Source organism: Thermobia domestica, chromosome 3 (genome assembly GCF_964235325.1).
Source record: "Thermobia domestica chromosome 3, izTheDome1.hap1.1, whole genome shotgun sequence".
Classification (NCBI taxonomy): Eukaryota; Metazoa; Arthropoda; class Insecta; order Zygentoma; family Lepismatidae; genus Thermobia; species Thermobia domestica.
Window position 1 is genome coordinate 306069015 of NC_137456.1, and position 16804 is coordinate 306085818.

Sequence of the window (16804 nt, forward strand, 5' to 3'; positions counted from 1 at the left end):
AATGTTTCCAGTGAAGTAAATATGATTGCATAAGTTATATCGCAATTGATTTTTACTGATATCATAAAAGTAATAAAATATTACGTCGAGTGCTTATGTTTTCATTAGCACTAAATCAGTTCGGCGTGCTCGAATATTACCAGGTTATCTAAAAAAATATTGAGCTTTTGGGGGGTCAAAATTGAGAATACATTAGTAGAGATTAGAAATTAACGTCATGAAACCACGTGTGAGCCATATGGTTCGATTACATTCTGTCATTTTCTGTTGATTACCTTCTGTTCGATTTCTGATTGTCGACACACCACTAAACCCTAACGACATACTTAATTTTTTCCAAGTATATTAATAATATAAATTATACTGGTGTATAAATATAACTTTCTATGTAGTGGGGAGCATTGTTGTTGCCGCTGGAGGAGTTGACTAATACAGTTTGTCTTGAAATTAGTTTTAAATAATAGACTGAAATAGTGTGACGTCACATCTGTCTCATTGCCATGGTGATCGTAGTTTTATTTTCTAAACAACATGGCCTTAGAACCTAAGTACAAAGCGAAAACAGTGATGTGTTAACTCCGGATTGCAAATATTGGAGTACCAGAAACACTTGTACATGTTTAAAAAAGTTCCAATGAGTTGAGTTGTTTTTGAGTTTAACGTCCCTTTCAGCAGCAATGCTATATGAGACGTGAACCTACTGATTAACGTGGAATCCGAACCACATGAGCTCCAGCCGGGAATAGAACCCTGGTCTCCCACGCCAAAGGCGCGTACGCTAACCGCTTAGCCACCAAGAAGCTCTAAAAGTTCCAATGAATGAAATTACGAAAACATAGAAAAAGCATAGTGTTAGGTAAATAATATGTTAAAATGTGTCAAGCGTTAAAAGTGAAATGTTTCCCCTGATATGGCAGATTTTGTATACATTTGGAGTTTTACGTTAAGTGTCAAAATATATTTAGCTTATTTATTATCGGATATTAGATTTAATAATTCTGGAAAATCTTTATTTAGTGCCATCAGTATCACACGATAAATTCCAAACGTGTAGGTCTACAGAATTCGTGTTTACAACTTATGCCAAACCATGCATAATTGGATGTTTATAAGGTAATATCAGATGCATGTTAACCGATCAGAAATTGGTCCAGATTAAAAATTTTCAGAACCTATATGGTTACAAACTTCGTTCTTTTTATTATTATTTCCTTATTTTGTAGCCACTGTAATTGCACTCATATTTTAAAGGGTGGGCGTAAAATATCTAACTGCGCCAATATAATTAACATTATTTTCAAAGTAAACAATTATTTTTCCTTACAGACAAATCGTATATTTGTTCTATTTTCATTGTGCCGACAGTTCGTCAGTCTATACCTTAGAGCAGTGATTCTCAAAGTGGGTTCCGCGGACCCCTGGGGGTACGCGGGACCTAGTAAGGGGGTCCGCGACTCCTAAAAATTGAAACATGTTGTAATAAAATGGAACTCTCAGCTGTTATACAAGAAGTATTTTTAAGATTACGAAACTGCAATACGAGTATATAACAATAACTATTCATCATTTCCAGTGCTGAAGGATTTCATTGATTCTTCAGGTGACAAACTCTGCTGAAATGCACAAAACACTCGTAGGACACTTGAGAGCATTAGCTGCAAGTTTTCGAAAATATTTCCCTATCCCACAACCTAGAATGGTTGGATTGAAAATCTTTTCACTAATCTAGAAATCCATGATATACTCGATATGAATCTCTCTAACACAGAACAAAACCAACTATTGAAACTATCTTGCGGCACTTCATTGAAAAACGTTTTCAAACAAAATGAACTTTGTAGCTTTTGGTTGTGTGCGCGTTGTGAGTATGAAAAGTTGTCTAAGAAGGCATTGCAACATTTGATGCCATTCCCTTCCACTCACTTATGTGAGCAGATCTTTTCTGCTCTTTGCAGTATTAAAACTTTAAAGTGAAATCGTCTTAATGTGGAATCGGACCTAAGATTGATGGTGACAAAACTTATTCCAGATTTCAATGCAATTATGAAGAAAAACAAAGAATTTCATTCCTCATTAGTGACCCCAGATTTAACAGCATTGTTTAAAATGGGGATTTCCTTTAACAAAAAAAAAAAAAAGACTGATTTTCAGTCTTGAAAGTTAGGCCTACTGTATTTTCAGTTGAAATTTCGTTCATTAGGAAACAATCATGTATCTTTAGAATAAATTACCTATTGCATTATTTAAAAAAAAATCTTTTTTCTTATCAGTGGTAATCCTAATTAGTATTTTTTTTAAATATCATGTGAAATTTCAGATAGCATTGCAAGGGGGTCCGCAGATCACTTTGCGAGTGAACAGGAGATCCGCGTTATCGGAAAGTTTGAGAACCACTGCCTTAGAGTTTTTATATTACGTATAGTTACTTTTGTTCATGATCCATGCAATTTCTCTTATCAGATTATCTAGAGATGTGGCCCCTGTAGAAAAAGGTTCCTTATATGTTTCTTCGTTAATTACTAGATTTCACTCGTAAATTTTCTAAATAGTGGACCCAAATTCTTAATCTGTATCTTTTCCTGCTAACTTTACTTTGTCCTCAAAATATTCTAAAATTATCATTAAATGTGTGTTCTTATTAACAGTATACTTCATAATATTCCTATCGCTTCATGCGTTTGTTTAGAAAAAAAAAAAAACATGGCGATCACCATGGTAACGAAGAGGAAATGACGACATCACTATTTCAGTCTATCATTAAATGCTTCTTGATATGTAAATGTAAAGGTTCACGACACACCCTATGGGACTGCATAACACACCGGTTGGGAACCACTGCATAATTTGTCACTATAGAATGTATGTGGTTTCTATTTTTTTTAAGAAAAAAAGTTGTGACACGTGGTTTTCACAATCCTCTTTCGAAACTAACTTAACACCATTCACGGAGTTCATTAGAGACCGAAACAAAATGATATCCTGATGGTACTAGGTCTGGCCTATACAGTAGATGAACTAAAATCTCCCAGGCAAATCTCTCATTTCATCCTCAAAGAACTTACGTCATATTTCAGTGGAATATATATATATATATATATATATATATATATATATATATATATATATATATATATATATATATATATATATATATATATATATATATATATATATTCCACAATAGCTTTCCCAAAATAACATCATTCGAGTTTGGTGAAATATGATATGACTTTTTTTTTAAGATTTCTAATTGTCATTACTGATGAAGCTGAAATGATTCAACAAACAGGAAGTTAATTCCGTATTCCCTTTTCTCTTCCCGTCCTTCGATTGTAAAAAAAAAATATATATATATATATTTGGATAAGAATTTCATAAAAGCACTTTGGTTTTATGAAACATAATGTGTGTTTGATTTGAGATTACAGACTTACCTGATGAATTGAAACGGAAATTGTTTCCTTTTAACGTCCCATAATTATACCCTTTAGACTGAGGGAGACGATGATTAAGGCAAGTGAATGATGATGGAAGAATTGGTGGAATGAGAATATGGGAGGAAACGGGAATACTCCGAGATAACACACCGACATGATCTTGTTCACTACAAACTTATTTGACCTGGAATCGAAACAGGGACTCCACGCACTAGACGTAAGCACTTAACCACTGAGTTGAGTTGATTTTAAGTTTTACGTCCCTTTCAGCAGCAAAGGAGCTCCGCCTTACCACTGAGCCACCGTACCACCCGTTGAAATTATTGAGGGAAGAGAGGGAGAATTGCCTGCTTCATCAAAGCACTGCATAACTAGTAAAAGCTTAAAGATAAAGTAAACTGAAGGCATATTACTTATATCATCAATACGTCTTTAAAAAAACAATATCAGTTAAAAAAGATTATCTCTAACTAACTAACTCTATGGTCTATGGAACCCGGAGGTTCAATGCAGCGTTCACAAAAGCTCTCCACTGATTTCTATCCTTAGCCAACTGGATAAAGTTTCTACTCTGTATTCCTATTTTTGCGAGATCCATCTTAATATTGTCCTCCCATCTGCGCTTAGGTCTTCCTAATGGTCGTTTTTCGATTGGTCATCGAGTTACGACTTTTAAAGCATTTCTACTTTCTTCCATACTAGCTACATGACCCGCCCACCTAATCCTCCTAGACTTGATGACCCTAACAGTGTTGGGTAAACCCTATAAATTATGTAGTTCCTCGTTATGAAGTTTCCGCTATTTCCCATTCCCGTTCCTTTTGGGTCCGAATATTACTCTCAGTATCTTATTCTCAAACAGTTTCAGTCTATGTTCTTTCCTCAGAGTAAGCGACCATGTTTCGCAACCATACAGAACAACAGGCATGATTATCGTTTTATATATTTTAAGCTTCAAATTCCTCGACAGAATTCGCGACGACAAGAGATTTTGAACTGAATAATAACACGAATCCCCTGCCTTTAGTCGATATTTTTGAAAGTATACACTTTATCAAAAGTATTATTTGATATTTTAACGCATCTATAATTTGCCGTGTTACGATCCCGACGAACTTCCATGTATTTAGTTTTCTCTGCATTTACTTCTAAACCCCTGTCTCTAAAAGACATGGGTTTAATAAGATCTCTGCATTTCTTTCTATTGTTCTCATATCATCCCCTATTAAATTTACATCATCAGCGTACACCATAACCTGGTGAATATTATTCAACTCTAGGTCCTGGTTGCTATCTTTAATTTTTCTTATAGCGTATTTCAGAACAAAGTTGAATAATAATGGCGACAACGCATCTCCTTGTTTCAGGCCATTCTCGACGTAAAAGTTCGTGGCAAAAATTTTCCTACCCGGACTTTACTTTGGGATTCATTTAAATATGCCTTAATTGATGTAATTAGCTTTTTCGGTATTCCAAATTCTGTAAGAACGTTGAACAATGTTTCTCTCCTAACAGAGTCGTAAGTCTTTCTAAAAATCAATAAATAGTTGATGTACCGGGGTATTGTATTCCCACGTCTTTTCGAGTATTTGTCGAATGATAAATTTTTGGTCGATAGTTGATCGATTTCGTCTAAATCCGCACTGATAATCTCCAATAATTTTATGTGCGTATGGGGTCAATCTTGGTAATAGAACATTTGAAAGGATTTTATAGGATGTTGACAGAAGAGAAATGGTTCGATAATTATTGTCACGTTTGTCGCCTTTCTTGTGAATTGGAACAATGATTGATTCTTTACACTCTTGTGGCAATTCTTCCTTGTTCCAGATAAGGAGAATGAATCTGTGTATCTTCTTCCACAATTTTTCTCCCAGTTAAAAAATAAATAAATAAATAAATAAATTAGAGAAACTTACTAAAATTGCAAAACACAAATTAGATCTATGGAATTTAACATCAAAACAAGATATATTAAATGCAAACTAATTTCATGAATGTGAAAAAGTCATATTAAATATGTTGTTTGGAAATTTCGTTTCGATTACTTTGATCGAGAACTTTTTCTTATATAGAACACTATATATTTCAATCCTTTTTTTTAAAAAAAAAAATACAAATTCAAACACTAAAAAAAATATAATAAAATAAAATAAAAGCTTAGTTGAATTTTAAGGTTACGGTTTCGTGTTAAGATATGTAAATGATGGTTATTTTGTAACATACGTTGATGTTGTAATAGCACGTTACATCGTTACGGATTCATATTAAGATGTAACAAGCATAATAACATTTTCTTCCTTGTTAACGAGAGGAAACTGTCATATCCACATGAGTTCTTTTAACCTTTCAAGTTCGCTCATTAAAATTCTTCTCATCTTTCATAAACACTCACCTTTTTGTCCTTAAAATATTACGTCTTATTTACAACGTACTATTCTCTGATTTTTTTTTTCTTTAGCATCACAAAAGAATGAACACAAACACACTCATAAAATAATTGTTAGTTGCAATAAACATGGGCACCCGAAGTGGGGCAGGGGCCCCTGTCCGCTGACACACGAAAATGTATACATAATATAGCAAACAACATATATTAAATACCACACGTAATGCAGCAACCATGGAGATGGGCCCGTTAGAAAAATTCTTCGGGCGCCCCTGGCAATGAAATATTGATAAGTCATGTTTAGCACTGATGTAGTCATAAATTCAAAATTTTGGATCTATGATGACGAAAACACACAATTCACTTGTTTGAGGAGTTGATGTTCTTGAAGTAATTGTAGGATAATATATAAATTACTCTTGTATAAAATTTTCTGTTGAAATTATATAAAAAAATAAACTCGTCCTTTCACATGAAATGGGTAATATCAATTTAGCACTTCACAATTTATGGCGTTGCATTACTAATTTCTCACACTTCACATTAGGCCACAGAGTTATCGTCTGTCCTGTCTGCAGATTCTGTAGTTGTTGATTCTTTATCACAACCCTCAACGAATTTTGAAGTATCGCCACTGCAATGAGGATAATACACTGCCCAGGCTGTGAACCCGTTTCCTGTAAGACGTTCATGTTCTCGATAAATACGGCGAATACATTTCACGTCATCTGTGATATCATCGTCCTCAAGCTCACTGCAATGAACACCACAAGCGTAACCAGACCCTGGCGGTGAACACCAATATTTGTCACTAATCTGAAAGAGTCCGTGGTCTTTACTTCCATCCCCGCTCATCATACCAACAGCCGAAGTATTGTAGTTGGATTCGTGCCAAGCGATGCAGACCCAGGTGGAAATCTGATCTTCAGGCAGGCCGTGCACATCTCGGAGTTCGCGTCCGAGTTCACAACGTTCATAGACTTTGGCCAATACACCGCCAACAACCAGAAGAACGGTAGAAAGGAATTGTATCAGCGACATTTTGTCATTCACGGATGCTACTGCTAGAAAGAGGCGAGATTTTTTATACCTCTCATTAGTAGAAAGTCACTGACCTAGAATAGAACCCGATCCATCGGCCCAGAAACACTGACCTAACAAACGAAAGGCAACCCCCGCAGATAAACTCGGAAGTGGCCACAAAACAACTTGTCAAACTGGCACGTGACTATTAGGCTACAAGCATAGTACACAGCTTCTTGTTCTCACTTGTCAAGGACTGAGCGAGTAATGTGTAGCTCAAGGCCATAAATTTCATGCAATTCCTCTCAATTTCTGACGAGTCAATTAAAAATCATTGCATGGCAAGTTAAGTGTTTGGCTGGCTGCGTTCTTTTCCCAGCCGCTACAACGACACTTTTATTTATGTGTGAAAGATTTTAAACGACTTTGTTAACTCTCCGTGTATTTATTTATGTATTCCTTTCACATAGGCCTAAATGCTATGCAAGCTTAATTTAATCATGTAAAATGAAGACAAAGTATATTAAAATAACCACAACGAGTTGTTGCAAGTCTAAAAAGCAAGTTTTTTTTTTCTCATTGATTTGTGGTATGTACGGTACATGACGCGTCACAACATATCAGGGGTGTAGCCAAGGGGGGGCCCATCGGGGCCCGGCCCCCCCAAATGGTTTCCTGGCCCCCCCAAATGACCAACTTTTAAAACATCATAGTAAAATTATCTCGCTTCATTCATTTAAAAGTAACAAAGTTTATTGACAATTAATAATTTATGGCAAAATAGTATGGAGAAATATTGTTTTTCCATACCGATCGAAAAATAGTATAGTATCTCTTCCTTATACCGATCGAAAAATAGGATACTTTTTTGGGACAGCAGATTACACAATTTACTGCGATTTATATTTGACAGTTTGAAGACAAACGTTTTAAGAAGGTACTACAAATACAGCCATAAAACAAAGGTACTAAACTGATTTGTAAGTACAGTATATTTTATATGCTTTAACAAGTGTTTTAAAAGACATAGAGGATGGAAAATTTGGTGAGAAACAATGCTTTTATTCAATTTGGATTTCATTCGCTCTCTTTTATTTCTACTCAGTGTAATAAAAATAATTCTGTTTTGTTTTAGTCACGAATAATAAATAAATATTTTTGTCAGGAAACCATAAAGAAATTAAGTGAAATTTCAAAGAAAATCAATCTTGTGTAGACAGGTTCTGTATACAAGGTCTTAAATTTAAATATAAAGGTAACAAAGAAAAGTTTTGTTGCTTTTTCACCCACTACCTTCGAACATCGATATGTCACCTAACCTGGAAGATCAAAAATAGTCCCATCAGCATCGACGACCTTCTGAAAACGTTCTGGAAGGCCATGCAATCCATCGCGGTAGAACTTGGTGGGCCGTGAAACGAAGAAAGTATGAGGTGCATTTTGGACTTTTACTAGGGATTTGAACTGGCGTCCTCTAAGGCGATTCTCCAAAGAATGGAACAGGTGATAATCGGACAGTGCGATACCCGGGGAATATAGTGGTTGCAATATTGTTTCCCATCCAAGGCGGAAAATGGTGTCCTGAGTCATCCTAGCCACGTGGGACTTAGCGTTGTCCCGTAAACGAGGACCCATTTGCAATTTAGAAGTGATGGCTCCAGAGTTTTGAGTTTTTGTTGAGCACAGCTCAACTGCTGACAATACACAGTTGAACTGATACTCTGACCAGCTGGTATCAGTTCCCGATGCACGATGCACCAAACACACAGAAGGACCTTCTTCTGGTACAATGCTGGTTTCTGCTGTTTTGAAATCGGTTCATGGGATGCTAACCAATGATGACGGCGCCGTGGAGCTTCGTATAGGACACACTTTTTATCATATGTCAACGGCCTGTCCAGAAATGGCTCCGAAACAGTAAATAAACACAGGTGACTGCCGCGTTGCCTTCTGGCCCGTAGTCAAAATATGAGAGACCCATCGACCCAACTTGTAGTGTTTCACAAGTTGATGGATGTGCTTCTGAATGGTTTCTCCACATACTGAATTGTAGTCCCAGTTCCTCTTTGTATATGTGTTGGTCTTCTGGCACGTGGTGTTTCGGGTGTTTCGTCACCGTCCTTAAACTTGTTAAACCACCGCTGCACTGTCTGCGTTGTCACGACACCCTCACCAAAGGCATGGCATATCTTCTGTCCCGCTACAGCGGCGTTTGACCTCCATTTGAACTCGTTCAGCACACATGCTCTTATGACGCTTTGTGGATGTCCCATGTTCCCTCTGTCTTTACGCAAGTTCACGATGTGTCTGAATTGCCACAACCAGGTAGTATGTTGGATATACCCACACCAACAACTGACGTTCGCCTCATCTCCACTTGCATTCAACTCACAGTGTGAGGTCCAATTGAACACAGACCTCCACGAAAAGGGACAGAACTTTCTTGGTTACCTTTATAGTTATGCACAAAAGTAGAGCGTTTGGTCCCGGGCAGCAGGGAGTAATCTACACCCCCCTAACACCCCTCCAAATTTCTTTACACACCCCCCTAGATGGAAAAGGAATACTCCCAAAATTCAATTGTATCAATCAGTATCATATAGGTTATTTATTACATCAAGTTTAAGAAAAAGGTTTAGCCTTTAGGAAAGAAGGCAATATTCTAATTTATTTATTTCACTTCAAAATACCAAGCGACCTCGTTCTCATGTACGGCTTCGAGAACCACATGACATTGTTTCGGGTGGTGTTTCGATTGAAACAATTGACAAAACTGACCGTTGATACCTATCCTCCTGGGCTCCGTGGTCGTTTCCGAGAAAAGAGATTGATGAACAGATGCAGATGACTGAAATTGGCAACGTCTTGAGCGGTCATTCACCTACCTCCTCCTCAATAAGGAAAATGTGACAATATAGTAATAAGCCTATACCAGATTCAGTTGGTAAGTGCTACTCTGCAACATGCTCGCAACCAGAGAAGGACTAGGGAGGGCCTGGGCCTCCCTAAATTTTTCATGTCCCCTCCAGACTTCAATACAAAATGCACAATTTAGATATTTGTAAGAGAATTTTTAATGAATTGGCCCCTCCTAACATATTCGTGCCCCCCCAAGCTCTGTGGCTGGTTTCAAGCCTGGTGTGTCAACGGACGGACGTTAGGAGGGTGTAGTCAAAACGTTTTTAGAAATGAAGAGATCGATCGAAGTAAGAATTATATATATTTTAGACTGAGTCTAGTGTTATGCAGGAACGCATTTGGCGCTAGCTTAATTTTTTGTAAAGTATATTTTTATTCACGTAAATTTATTGAGCGGAACAGGGCTCATAACGAGTCACTTGTTTTAAAACTAAAATTTACTTTTTTTTCAAATTGGTCACTAAAAGTTACTTTTTTTTCAAATTTGTCATTAAAAGTTCTTTTTTTGAGAGGTAAAGTGAGTTTTTCGTGTGATTTATGTTTTGCATTGGCAGTTTTCTAAGAAAAATATAAAAACAAATGGAAAAAGGCAGAAATTTGTTACTCAACTTCCAGAACTTCAGAACTTGCTGCCACATGTGAAACAGTCAGCTTTATTCTCACTTCAGCTTTTATTCTTTCAGAAGCACAGTGGATGGTTGGTGGATACTTAAGCTCTCAAGGTGGGGTTGAGAACCCTTCTGTGTCTATTCTTTCTTCTATCATAGTAGTCTTTTAGTTTTCTCTTGTAATAGTTAGCGCTCTGCTCATCGTTATGTGTGTGTGTGTTTGTGTGGTTCATCATGTTCGTCTTGTGTTATGCTTCTTGTATGTTCTTCTTAAGAGTAGGTGATGTATTTGAATATTTCATGGCTTTGAGAACTCTCAATGCTAAGTTAAATATAATGTCTGGGATGAAGAAATTCGGAAATAGGCCAGAACTGGTTCTACTTACTCAGAAGCTTCTTACATCTGGTAAGTCTGCTTACCGTAACTACAAAGCATACTTAGAAAACCTAAGAAAAGAGGAAGCTCAAAAAGAAGAACTAAAGATGAAACAAAACAACAAACAAAGAGAGAGGTGATGGAGAAATTGACAAAGGAAAAAGGGGCATGATAAAATTTTGGTCACTTTTTCGTGTGCTTTTCGCCATTTGTGGTCACTTTTCAACTATTTACAAGAGACCAGACCACTATGAGCCCTGGGATTATTAAAATTAGGGTATATTAAAGAAGACAAAACAGAAAGATACAAAATATTTGTAAATCGAAAAACTGGATTTCTGGAAAACAACTAAATCAATGAATAATTTTCTTATGAAAGATATTCAGAGCGAATAACGTAGCCAGGAAGGGGTAGGAACGGAGATTAAGAGATCAAATAATATTACAAGAATTAACGTTAACAACAGGGTTAGAATATTAAAATAATGAAATTGGAACTATGTACAGTATTAATTACTAAACGAATGTGATTTCAGCACGGGACGAGGAATTTTTTTACCAATTAATATTTTGGGAAAAAAATCACCCACTAAAACTAATAAATTGAAATACTATGAGAATTTTGCAAAATAATTACAATAATTCGTATGTAATCAATTTACAAGTAATTACTGAGTAAAATAGTGGAGGTTAATTCCTAATACAGTGAAACCTCTCTTATCGTGCATCTCTCAATAGTGGACATCTTCATAAGAGGACAAACATTCTTATTCTTCCATGCCATAAATATGTGTGGTGTGGTGTTATGAGAGGGAACCCTTCCTTTTAGGGACACCTCTCATTTACGGACAAATAATCGGTTCCACCGATGTCTTTTTTGAGAGGTTTCACTGTATTACTTAGTTTAATAATAATAATAAAAGCTCAAATGTGTGAACTTACTTTATTGAACCTACCACTGCGAAGAGCTGATATTATTATTATTATTATTATTATTATTATTATTATTATTATTATTATTATTATTATTATTATTATTATTAGTAGTAGTAGTAGTAGTAGTAGTAGTAGTAGTAGTAGTAGTAGTACTAGTAGTAGTAGTAGTAGTATTGCATTAGTTGTGTTTGTGTTTTCTTGTTTGAGTTTGTTTAAAAATTATATCACTATTCTGAGAGCACCCCCCGTTTTAATTTGAACACCCCCTCAAGTAAAAATTTCTGGCGTACTTACTGCCGGGCAGTAGTTCTTGATTAAGCATAATGAAAACTATATTGAATATAATTTATGGATAATAATAACATTAATAATAATAATAATAATAATAATAATAATAATAATAATAATAATAATAATAATAATAATAATAATAATAATAATAATAGGAAGAAGAAGAAGAAGCTAAAATAGTGTTTTTAGTCTTCCAGAAGGAAACCAACATTTTCCTTTCTTTCAGGCCTCAAAAACACTAGCAGCGACACATTTTTTTTTTTTGGCTTTGTACATTGTAGCTGCCCCCCCCTCAAAAACGACGGGGCCCCCTTACACAAACCTGCTGGCTACACCCCTGCAACATATTAATGATACCAGGGCCGATGTGCAACACGTGCATTTGCAAGGGGCGACAAAATCTGTCTAACTATATTGTTTAAAATAAATATTTCACTCTTTGGTTATGAGAGTGAATAAACTTCCGAGCGCAATTATTTACGACTGTTTGCCGAAGTTTTCGGGGTTGTGAGGGGAGCAAGAAATACACTGGAAAACTATTTTTTTTTCAAGAAGAAAGAAAAAGTATATTTATATATCGAACACACATTTCATATATTAGGTACAAATTATACACACACACACACACATATATATATATATATATATATATAGTTTTCTGTTAGATTTCTAACTACCAATTCAAGTACATTATTTTTCCTTATTATCAACTGGAAAGTGGCAAAGATGGATAAACATTGGAGATCTTCTGTAAAAAAAAAAATGATCTTTAGGCATTTATTGCTCTGGCTGGAATGGGATAGGAGCAGTCGGCTAGGGCCCTTGCTATGGTACCATCCAGAAGTTCGCCTGGAAAAACAGAAACCTTGGGAAAATCTCAGGTAGAGTGGTTATCATTGCGTTCGAATCCCGTTTTTCAGCAGTCCGCATTACAAATCCGAAGTTCCATACTTGAGCCATTGTACAATACGAAGCAAAAAACCTGCAACATGAAAGTTTAAGTTCATTGTGAAACTACGCCTAACAACATAGGCAACCAACCTAACGTCTTTGTGGCACTGATCACGCCAGGATAACCTTCGGCTTCGTCCCCCTGCACACTTCGTTTGGAGCAAGAAATGCACTGACCACGTGACTACAAACCACAAATTTCTCACAAGATGGAGTAATAGATTGAGGTTCTTCTCATTTCTCTTCTCATTTTACATCCTCAGTTTTAAAGAGAGAGAAAGAGAAAGAGGTCAACGTGATAAAAACGAAATAAAGAGGAATATGCGAAATATAGAGGAAAAGAAAACGTGCGCATATATTGACAAATAACACATGCACTTCAAAGGAGACCCCCACAAATTTTGTTATGAACCATATGTAATAACTGTGAGAATCAGCAAACGACAAATACATAATTACACACAGTAAGTGTTATATAACACATATTTATTTAAACAAATAAAAATGCTCGCAGAAAGCTGAAAATGTCTTTAAAATCTCAACCATAACTGAAAGAAGAGATTACTTCTCTATTGTTTTTCTTCGTAGCATCCATCTACATGGAGAAATGAGAAAGAGAGAACATCTTAAGAGATTCGCACGTATACAACATCGGAAACTGCTAAATGGAAAAAAATTACAGTCTTTGGATGGGATTCGAACGCAGAACCATAGCATTAGAAATCCCACACTCTACCGATGTAGCTAGTCTGACACTAATTCCGCTCTCCTCCATCATTACCTATGAAAGATGGAATGGAGACTGCAGGAAAGTACGTCTAACATGTCCATGACAGACCGCCTGTAACCTATGTCTAATTGGTACTTTAAAAAGCTAGCTATACACGTGCATAGAAAAGTAAAAGCAAATGAGTAGTTAGTACAGATCACTTTGTCTGTCTCACTCTATCTCTGACTATAGAAATCGAGGAAGAAGAAAAAAGTATAGAGGTGAGAACACAGGAAGAACAAGCAAAAATAAAAGTTGCAGGAAACTGAATATCAAGGAGAGAGAGAGAGAGAGAGAGAGAGAGAGAGAGAGAGAGAGAGAGAGAAATAGAGGGAACGGAGCAAATGATTTAATATACATCCGAAAAGAAGGTTCATAACTGTGCTATACATTTAATGTATTGAATACTCTGTTTCTTCTAAATTGCTTACTAGTTGACAAATATTAATTTGTAAAAACGTAGCAAATGCCCGCGTTGTCTTGTTTTCTTACTGTTTCAGTAATAGTGAAAAATGTGGTTTATGCAAAATAATAAATTACTACTTTTCCCACAACAACCATGTAGTTGTTGTTGATGATTTTGAGTTTAACGTCCGTTCAGCAGCGAGGCTATATGAGACGTGGACCTACTTATTAACGTGGAATCCGAACCATATGAGCTGCTGCCGGGAATCGAAGCAACCATGTAGTGTTGGTAAGAAATTTCGAAGCAAAAGAAAAAACTGATCAGCAAAATACATAAAACGATAGTCGTGCAAAGTATTACTTAAAGAGAATTTATTGTAAAATCAATACATCCATGTGGCGGTATACAATCGCAAAGTGATTAGAAAACTTAATATTAAACTGTCGATCACATCGTTTTACTTATTTGAATTCAATGTCGTATAGGTTCGGTTTTAGCTCTAGATGTCAGCGTTCTCACTTCGATTCTTCACTTGTTGGAAATATGCACTAATCAAAATTATAAAAGTATATGAAATTTAATTAGCTAAAAGAAGAGAATAACATATAAATCCAGATTAGAGTACAGTATTACAGTAAACATGTGTATTTTGTTTAGGGTTTGCCAGTCATAGCTTATAGGAATTATAGAAAAAAACGTTCGTTGTGAAAGCACAAGAAAAAAAAATAGACACAAACCTCAGGAGGGTTTGAACACGAGAAGGCGGAGGTAGTAGACCACTCTACTAAACCGCTCGGCTATATCTTAATTCTCTAGTACGTCTTGATAAATATAGTCTAGAGTATTTGCACTTTACTTGTTTCTGTTTTGTTGTTTGTCATATAATGTATACGAGTGGCGAATAATAGAATAGAACTGTTTTAGATGAGTATGAACAAATTTCCCGGATAAGTCGTAATCTTATATGTATCTAAATTGCACAAATAAATCAGATTAAATCTGTAAAGTGCTTCGGGGGTTTTGATGGAAGTAAACTGTTTCATAGTTACGAGTTTGTGTTTATTCTCACCACTCGATGGAAGTTATGTTCTTGAAAGATAGTAACTGCTACTATATTCTAATGTATTGGATTTTAAAACATTGGAAAATATTTTGTTACTAACAGTGAGTGAGTATTTTTGCGTGCAAGAACAGTTGATTACAGGCACATCTACTTCTTCTGCGCATGCCTTTCATAGTACGACGTCATGTATAGCAATATTGTGCATTATCCTATATTCAAAGACGTTCTAGTACTTTTACTTTGCTGTGTAAGAATGACGCAATATGATCGTTCTGTACGTGAGAGTGTTATCGCTCTTATTGAACATGCGGGATTGAGTGTTCCTGAAGCAGGCGCTCGGTTAGGCGTGCATCGTGCAACAGCTTTCAGGTGGTGGAAAAAATATGAGGAAACTGCAAGTCTAACTCGAAAATCTGGAAGTGGTCGGCCACGAGTGTCCTCACCGACACAAGACCAACAATTAGTTGATCAATGCTGTCGACAGCCTTTCATGTGTGTCCGACAACTGCAGCAGTCTACCGCCTTTCCAGGGGATGTAAGTACAGTCCGACGGCGACTTCGGGCCGCAGGCTTAAGGTCCTTCCGGGCTGCTGTTAAGGAGAGATTGACAGAAGATCACAAAGTCGATAGACTGGCGTTTGCAAAGCTAAATATTGCTCGTCACTGGGACACTGTTGTCTTTACAGATGAGAAAATATTTTCCACTGGAAACTTTGGGCCGACACGTGTGTATCGCCCATCTGGAAGACGATTTGATCCACAATATATGGCCCGTTCAGCGCGAATGGGTCATGTGACGATTCACTGTTGGGGGTGGATATGCAAGGCTGCAGGTGGAGGTGGTATCCATCGAATTACAGGCCGACTTAATGGTCAAAAATATGTTGATCTTCTCGACTTTATGCTCCCTGAAATAAAAGCACATGTTGGTGACGACATACTCCAGCTACAACAGGACCATAGTTCCGTACATGATTCAGCTGTGGTTCAATCATGGATCCAGAGGCAACCTGATCTCGAGCTAGTCGAATGGGTACCTCGAGGTGCTGATTTCAATCCCATTGAAAACATGTGGGCTGCTGTTGTCAGAATACTTCGTGAACGTTGGTCGGACAACCCACCGCGAACAGCTGAAACTTTATGGGAGCAAGTTGAAGAAGCTTGGGGACTTTGTTGCACTCCACGTTTCATCGCTCGCCTTGTTAATTCAATGGTTCGGCGATTAGAAGCCGTAAGGGAAGTCAATGGCGAATATACCCGATATTAAATATAATACCTTCTACACCCTTCCCAGCCCTTTTCAGGGCTACTTAATTGCAACCAAATATATGAATATGTACGCGTGCTTTCCTGGATATCGCTGCAATACTTTCACTATTAGAATCTGTTGATAACGTTAGGATTGATCGGGACGTATCCTTCGTGGAGTAGTGGTTAGAAGACTAACTTTCCATTCAGCAGACTCGTGTTCGAAACTCAGTCCTATACCTTATTTTTTTTTTCAGTATGTATTTTTGTTATATGGATTAATACACTCCACAACATACAATGACAATTACGATAATATGTTTAGGATTCAAGTATGGAGTTATGTCAATAGTTTGATAATTGTAATAAGGTAAATCGGCTGACAGTA

The 16804-nt window shown here is 36.5% G+C and overlaps 1 pseudogene; it reads right to left on the minus strand.

The window, feature by feature from the left end:
- Nucleotides 1-5568: 5568 nt before the first annotated feature.
- Nucleotides 5569-6945, minus strand: LOC145681762 (lysozyme C, milk isozyme pseudogene; annotated as a pseudogene).
- Between the last annotated feature and the right edge of the window lie 9859 nt (nt 6946-16804).